The sequence below is a fragment of the Saccostrea echinata genome, unplaced genomic scaffold (genome assembly GCF_033153115.1).
Source record: "Saccostrea echinata isolate AGI-Se365-2 ecotype Australia unplaced genomic scaffold, CSIRO_AGI_Sech_v1 ptg000023l, whole genome shotgun sequence".
Classification (NCBI taxonomy): domain Eukaryota; kingdom Metazoa; phylum Mollusca; class Bivalvia; order Ostreida; family Ostreidae; genus Saccostrea; species Saccostrea echinata.
Window position 1 is genome coordinate 4,541,905 of NW_026889772.1, and position 9,310 is coordinate 4,551,214.

A 9,310-nucleotide genomic window follows, 5' to 3' on the forward strand; every position below is an offset into this window, starting at 1 on the left:
CATTCGTTTTAATTTTTTTATCTTTGTCATCGCTATAAAACTGGAAGTTCAGAAACCAGTTTCACTGTGACAGAAATATGTAGGAAAGATATCATCTCGCCGTTTGATTCGGTCACGCTATGACCTCTGACTCCCTAATAAGTTCAGACAGAATTGAACATCTTTTCTCTTCAGTAAGTTCATATAAAGAAAATATTTGCAAATGTAAATATTTAGATATCCTCATTACTACATATGTATAATTTTAATAATGATGCCATTTTTTTGAATTGTTGCTCTCTTGCAAATACATGTGCTTGATCTGAGCATTAATTCCTCAAACAAAGTTGTGTTTTAGTGACGAAAGATAATTTTAATTGAATTGACGAAATAGAAACATCATTTATACGATAGTTCCTCCACATTGATACGCCTATGGAATGATTTAATGATAGGAATTGTATGTTATCTTTGTGGCATTTTTTATATTGCGATAATGGATTTTGCAATATCTTTTAACCACCATGTGTATTTCCGAATCAACCAAATTGATGTGCTCAGAAAGTTATAGACTCTGTAAATATTAGCAGCATTCTTAATCATAATAAATTTCAGTCCTTTAAAACTGAAGTCTACTTCTTGAATTTTCTACAGATATTCTCGAACCGTTGCATCCAAATATTCTCAATTATAAACAAACTCTACAATGCCTACATGTTGACCATCTAAAACAAAATCCTCCTTAATTTTCTTGTTCTTCCTTTCTATAATTATAGTCCAACTGGAAATATCATTTGTGGTCATGTAAGTTTGGTTCAAAATGATTACTTAAATCCATTATTTAAAAGGTCTTAAGTTCAGGGAGCTCAGATATTGCATATGGGCGACAGAACTTTATTTCTATTATGAATTCTGTCGAGGAGTATGCTAGACGATAGGATAATTATGATGGGAACTACCTAGACCCTCAATCAGAATGGATAAAGCATTTTAAACTATAAAGAATTGAATTAAAAATTATAGGGGAAAATGCAAACTATATCCTTCCGTCTTCAGTAGACCTGAAATGATAAAAGAATTAGACTACATGACAAATATATTTTGGGATTCCGCTGACAAAACCTGTAAAAATAAAGTCTTTGTGAGGCTCATTATAACATATGAATTTTAGAAGAACTCGATTCAATTCCACATCTGGTAATCCATCCTAAAAGTTGAAATTCTTCAAAATCACCTTTAAGTTTTATATACTTTTTATATCCCAGTCAATAAATTAAATTTGATTTACTGAACTTATACTGGATTCCAAATCTTCATAAAATCTCTACAAAGACATATTGCAGGGTCCAGTAAATGTTCAACCGATCCCCTATTCTTACTCCTCACTAAAATATTGATTGTGTGAAGGAGAAAAGTCAGACGTATTGTGCTATAACATATTTAAGAAATGATGTAAATCAAATGTGGATTCCAAACCTTCTTCAAAAATTTAGAATCTCATTTTTTTTATCAATGACTTTTCTACGTTTATACAACCACTCCTCCCGATAGATTAAAGCGCAGGATTTTGACAGCATTAGAAACTGCTTCTTCAATTAAAATAGAACTTTAAATTTTCATATTTTGTGATTGGTAACAATTACTCTATTATAAATCATTCTGATTCTACATACAAGTATGTACTCTAAAATTAATATGTTTGTTTTATTTTGTTTGTTTAACGTCCCTCTCGAGAATTTTTCACTCATATGGAGACGCCACCACTTGCCGGTGGAGGGCTGCAAAAGTTATACCTATACGTGGCACTTAGGGCCATTGAGCAGTGAGGGATTTGTTTCGTGCCAACACCTACTGCGACACAGGACCTCGGTTTATACTGTCTCATCCAAAGGACCGGTCTCCACGTCCCGCAGTGGATTCGAACCCGCGACGTAAGGATCAGCTCCTTACTCTGCAACTCAAAAGGAGACGCTCTAACCACTGCGCCACGCATAATTGATTTGAAAAGGATGCTGGAGTCCTTAATTAACAATATAGGAGACCAGATCTTCCATCAGTCTGTTGGAATTCCGGTGGTTACTACTTGTTTTTTTAGCCGACATGCTCTTATATTCCTGAAGCAGAATGCATTTAAAAAATTCTAAATGAAAAGAAAACTCTTATTGTAGTCTTCAACTCAACATTAAGATATATCGACGATATTTTATTTATTAACAAGCTGTCAAGGTAACTAAGCCAGTTGAGCGCTCGCTTCGTGATCGGAAGGTCGTATGTTCGAATCAAGGCTGCGACTGACCTAAGTCGATAAAAAATAGGTAGCAACTGTTCCTTCGTCAAGCGCTCGGCACTTTGAAGTGAAAGTTGCGGGTTCTTCGGATGAGACCTTAGAAACCGAGGCGCTTGTAACGGTAGGCGTTAGCACGATGAAGAATCCTTACTGCTCAATGGCCCTGAGTGCCGGGTAAAGGTTTAAATTTGAAGCCCTTCACCGGTATATGGTGACGTCTCTATATGAGTGAAATATTCTCGAAAGGGATGTGAAACAACTTACAATCAATCAATTTATTAACAATTGTTACTTTCATTCATATGTCGACTTGATATATCCCGATGAACTCCCCAAAGTTTTTGACATCCGTTAATATTTGGATGTTTTACCAACTATAGACGATAATGACCAGCTAATAACGAAACTGTATGATAAACGGGATGCTTTCAGCTTTTCCATCGCCAACTTTCCATACTGATGTAGTTACATGTACATTCCCATATCACCTGCATATATTGTATATATATTCCGATTGATTCAATACGAGCATATTCCGAGTACAAACAATTTTTAACCCCAGGCAAGCTACCGACTAATAAGTTTATGTTACAAGGATTTCAAAAACCCAGTTTATAGTCAGAAATCTCTACAGTCGATATAATGACATTACTAGTAAATATTGGGTCGTATTTTAGCTGACATGTTTCATACCAATTGTGAGGCTTTTGTTTTTCTAATAAATTGGAGTACGGAATGTTCCATCTACCCGATCAATACATGGCTATCACGGTTGTGACCGGTCAACAGGGCATGCATACTCCTGCTAGACACCTTATCTTACCTCTGGTATTTCCAGGTATCCGTGTTTTTGTCATGTTCACAATTGGTTTATATTTGCCGGATTGATGAAATTCAACACCTTCCGTTATCACCACCTATAACATTATTTAAATATCTTTTAATTTGGCGGTCTATAGTTCTGAAGCCAATTTGAAAAACTTGTTCAACAATCATACAAAAACAATCGATATAGAAGGGTAGGAGCACGATTCTGAACTACATTCTGAACTACAAAAGTATGGCAACCTAATGAGATGGAACATTGATTATATAGATCTTAGATTTTCAATTTTAACAGACCCTTTCCCATTAATTCTGTGCAGAAGATGTGAAAGTAAGATTGACCATAAATGATAAGTACACAATAGCAATACAGGGAAGTATTTTATTTAATAAGGACAAAAACATTATGCATTTGAAAACCCCTTTCTTTAAAATTCCCTGCAAAAAGATTCTACTATTTTCATTCGAAAAAGAAAGCATGATATCCATGGATCAGGGCTTTTTTAGTTTAATTATTTTCACGATATAAACATGCATGATATGCATTTTTAAAGTCTAAAGTCTAAAGTTCAAAATGTTCATGTAACATCTGACCACGAGGAAATATTTTCAATTATAAATTGTTTGAAAGTTAACAATTGATTGTACATCCTTTTCAAATTCCAAATTCCTAACTTGTCATCGATTACCATAGCTAAATGGAATACATATTCTTATTATTTGTGACACTTTCACTGTGTTTCATTTCATTTATATTGACAGTAGATCAAGCCATTTGTATTACGTAAGTATTTTGTGATACAGGATATTTTAAAGGAAAAAAACAATAGTTACTAATACATTGTTGAAAACCTCGTTATGTATCTAAAGTAGTCAACTAGTAATTATTTTATCTAAGATAAACAAAATGCTATATAAACTACTAAACTGAGAATATTAAATTCAGTTTATAGTCATCTTTTCTATAAATTTGTTTCTGTAATCAACAGGTTACTTTCAAATTAGGTGAAATTCATCACATTATCTTAAATGGATAAATCATCTTAGAGAATTGATAGTAATTGAACATACCGATTAGAAAATGAAATATTTGCAATAATTTTCGATGCGATGTCTCACTATCTATAGCTTATTTTTCAGAGACGGGATAAGAAATTGTTGTCAAGACTATACGAATGTTTCAGGAGTGTGTACAGGTACTGTATTCACATATTACTTTAACTTATGTAAATATGTGATATCCTTTTGAATTATATTTATATTTATACCACAGCTTGCATCGGTTCATTTGGACAGAATTGCTCAAATCCATGTTTCTACGGATACTACGGACACGGATGTCGTAAGCGTTGTAATTGCAGTCAAAAACAGATATGTGACAGAAAAAGAGGATGTTTGTTTGCTAATGATATATATCCTTGTGAGTATTTACTGAATTTATGTATAAATATATATAAAAAATAACAAAAATCAAATATGACCTTTACTCAAATCCACTCAGGACTAACTTCAATATAAAACTTTATCTGAGGGGGCCTCACGTAGCTTAAAGGAAATAGGAAACATCAATAGAGGAAGTAAATTCTACGTTTTATTATTTATTTAGAAAGCTTCACGCACAAACTATACAATGCTCGGAATTTCCGGTAAGTCGATCCATATATACCTTTTGACTTCGGATAATTAGCGTGAACGGCTCGTATCGCTGTTCGTTATGTTTTCATTTCCAGTATAAAGTGATTGAAACCTCCATGAAAAAATGTTATTAACGCCAATAGGGTTGGATACCGTTAGGGATGAAACGGTACGATGCCATACCGATGTGTTTGAAATGATACGGTACTTTTTAACAATACCTCGATTTTCAATATTATTTTAATTGAATAATCTGGTTTTAGGTTGTAATGATTATATCATTATTATTATAGATTCAGTCTTTATAACGTCTGTATTTATTGAAAAGTTTGAAGAAAAAAAATCACTGCCTATTTTAGAAAATAATAGGTAAATATAAGATAAAACAATGAGGTACAATTTGATAAGATACACAATTACGCCAGTTCTGATATATACCGCTTTCCGCTGTTGCTAAGAATCTAAGACTCATGTTTTTGACGGTGACACTCTAACACAACTTACAAGCAAGGCCCAGTATGTTTCTTTTCATTAATTTGGGTAAACTAACAACACACACGTGTGTATTTTCAAAACACTTCAGGGTTTGTTGAATTTACTCAAATGCATTCAATATGTATAGAAAAAAAGGATTAAATACTAACATAAGTATCGGCCGGTACTAAATTAAACGATATTTTAACGGCAATTTTAAAACTACTCGGTACTGATACCGAGTATCGGTGTCCAACCTTAAACCTCAGAGATCATAAAATGGTGCAGTAGTCTAATATGGTGAACCTTACATCAGTACATTTACTTAAGTTATGTCAGCGTTTTAACAAAACGTCTTGCAAAGTTTTGTAGGAATATCCTAATTATCAGGAGGAGGGGGTGGGTTCTAGACTTTACTACACCTTATCATCTGATTTTAGCTTACATGACTTTTTGTTTTTATACATAAACAGCCAAAGACCTTAATAAGAGACCGGATACAAAACATATTTTACAATCCATGATACTTACTTCGTGCGTTGTTTTAATCTTTATCGTTTCGGGGATAGTATTCTACCTCCAAAGGAAATTGTAAGTATGCTTAAGGCTAATATAAAATTGAAAGTGTGCAGTGCCTTTCAGTTTATTTTAATCATTATTTAAGACTGATTAAGCTTTTATAATATTTGTACTTTTTTATTTATAGTAGAAAGAATGGATCCAACACTAGTAATGATGATGTGAAGTCTTCAACTTCAGGTATCTTTTTACCAGGGTATTTCTGGAGCAGTTTTGATGTGGCGACCCCGCCACAGTAAAATTTCCCGCACCACAATAACTTTTCAAATTTTCTTCATGCGCCACGGTACAATTTCTGGGCCACAGTAAGATCAGCGACGATAGAAAAAATCAGGATAATAAATTCTCTCTAACTAAGACTTTAATTAAAACAAATCCACCATTTTTAATCAATTTCAATGCAAAGCAAATAATCAACTCTTAATCATGTAAATCGGGCTCAATGTCTGGCTTCACCTTGCCTTGATAATTATCTTCTAGATCCTTGCTGGACGTTTGAATGACTGATCAATATATGTTTACACACTTCCATAGAACTGTATAATTGCTATATTTTAACACCAATAATTATATGTCTTTACTTTAAAAACCGTCTCTAGAACTGGGCTGGCAGTGTGAGCAAATTGGATCAAACATCATTTCTATAAATAAAACAATATTTTGAATAGTCAAATATTATCTTTTAAAAACATTTTTTTTCACTGATGTTTCAGGGAATACATGTTTAGTAGAGCAGGAACAAGGAGAATACATTTATAATGATGTAAGAGAATCACAAATGATACAAAAAGCAGATTTTGTTCCATCTGAAAAATATAGAATGCATGAAGAGAACAGGTCTAAGAAGATAGATATGTGCAACAATTCACCCTGGCAGTACGAGGAAGAATGGCAAGCATCAGCTTGTTCTAGTTCTCTAGATCGGACTTATTACGGGAAACATAATAGATGCAGTGATACCTACAATCGTTTGCAATTGAAAAAGATGCCTACATGTACATTGCCTTCTAAGTCTTGTGTCAATATGAATGAATATGCTTTGATGAAACCAAATATTCCAATGCCACTGAAAAATATAAATTCTAAAAAGGAAAGATATTATAAAGGAGGCGAATATGTTGACCAAACATTAAGAGAGAATACCACCATGACTAGATCTGGAGTCAACCAATCAAGGCTTTTCCGGCCCTACAGCTCTGTTAATTACCATCGTAACGTAGAGAAGGAAGAAAATGTAATAAATTCAGGATAAAGTCCTGGAAACCTTTGAATGAATCACTCAATGGCAAAAAAATAATGATAAATGTTTGATATTTCAAGCATATTAACAAAGATACTATGTAATCAGGACACTGCATTACATGTACAGTTATTTTGTCTTCTACATTGTTTCTCATAATTTTTGATTCATATTGTATCACTATGTGACATTTAACGATCATTGATGAATGTGTCAGAAAAAATGTGTTGGTAAATGTTATCATTTTATTAAAGATATACTTTTTGAAAGAGTCATTAATGTTTTTAATGCTTTAATATTTTTAAACTTCTTTCCGGTAAAGATTTTTTGATACCAATTATTTATGTTCTTTCTAGCTCCGCGCAGTGAACATAAATTATTTCCATGCAGTTCTAATATCAAATAAAAACAAACACAGAATAAAGGATAAGACATAATTAACCATATTTTGAATCCAAAATTGAAGAAAGACAATCGAATTCATAGGCGGGCATGATCGGAATATAATCGTTAAAAAATATCATATGACACAAATGTATATAGAATATAATTTTTTTTTAACTTTTTATTTTCAGAGACACATTATAAATATGCTTTAGCTTTTTTAAGGATGCTTTCAGATTTCTTTCAAAAATTCAAAAATACTTTTTTTCGGAATAAGGTTAAACTAACATAGTTGTATCGGAAACACCATTTCTCTATCCAAACGGACATTTGTCTTTAAATATGTTTAAAACATTTTCTGTCAATGTAGTCAATGTAGTGTTCTGCCCGAAAGGTGTCAGAAGAATACGCGTTTCATGATTTATCTACATGTATAAAAATAACACATGTAGTTATTCCTCGATATAACCTTGAAAGATGTACAAAGGACCATTGCTAGTCAGACATTGTTTAAGGTAGTCCGATCCTCAGGTTCTGAAAATCAACTTTTAAGTAATTAAAAATGCTTACAAAAATGTCTCTTATTTCACAGAGTAACGTGAATTTACCCATGGTATTACTTCAAAGTTCATCATTATAGTTAATCATATTATATAGGGAAACTTATCAAATCTCAAATATATTTTCAGGAAAAGCGAATAAAAACACCAGCTATGCATTTTCTAATTGAACATTGATCAACAAATATATTTTAGGATAAAAAGATGGAGGTATCCAGGCATTTGGAGAAAATTGCATCTTTTTTATGCTTATACAGTATTTTAGTTCTTTTATTTACTTCAATTGTCATATAATACATAATGAAAAAACTTGTACTATCATTGCTAGATATCACAGACCATGTCTAATTTGATATCATGCAAATAAGCATTGTTATCTAAAGCTTGATGAAAGGAAATTCGATTTTTTTAAAATGATTTTTTTTTTCATTTAAGGGGTACAAATGTCAACTTTTTACAAAACCATTTCTAAGACTTCAAAGAACCTTGAATTGAGATGCATAAAATGAAAATTGTTGCATGAAAAGATCTCAGTTTCAAGCTTCATTTTGAGACTTTTTAAATAAAATTATAAATTTAAGAGTTATCCTTCTTGGCTGAGGATCGGATATCCTTAATCATTGACATACCCATCAAACAAAACGTACCTTTCAGGCAGTCCACGATATATTTATGAATACACCAAGAAAGCAATATTAAAAAATGCTCCATTAGAATTTATGAAAATGCTAATATGTGCATGTTTTAGCTAGATATCAATGAAATATGAAGATAACGAACAGTATTCAATCTCGCAAGTCCAATGAAACGTTACGAATTTGGAGCAGAGCAAACACGGGCCTCAAAATTTAGAGGTGGGATCAGGTGCCATGGAGGAGTGAGCATCCCTTGCCGACCTGTCACACCCGCCGTGTGTTCCTCTTCATGACCGGGAAACAAAAACCGTAAATATCCGTAAACAGTTCAGTGTATAAATAATGGCTTAACAATCAGTATGAAAAAACGTCAGTCAGAATTTGATTAAATGATAGATTGTATTTGCTGACAAGGTCATAGTATTGACCATAGAAGGCACGAAATGACGACTTTAAACGAGACTGCTGATATTCTTGTTTCAACAACTTGTTTGTCAATAACCTACCTCGTTTTAGAAATTGGTTATAAAAGGGCATACCCTAGTTAAAATTAAAAATTCAAGTAATAACTTGTTTCTACATATCTTATAGTTTCTTGAAAGTGTTGCTGCTTTAGATAGAATTTGCATTTTATTAGTTTAAATTTCAAGTTACTCGTTGAAATTTGTGTGACCTTTACCAAATGATTTATGTATTTATTAAGTAATGCTCT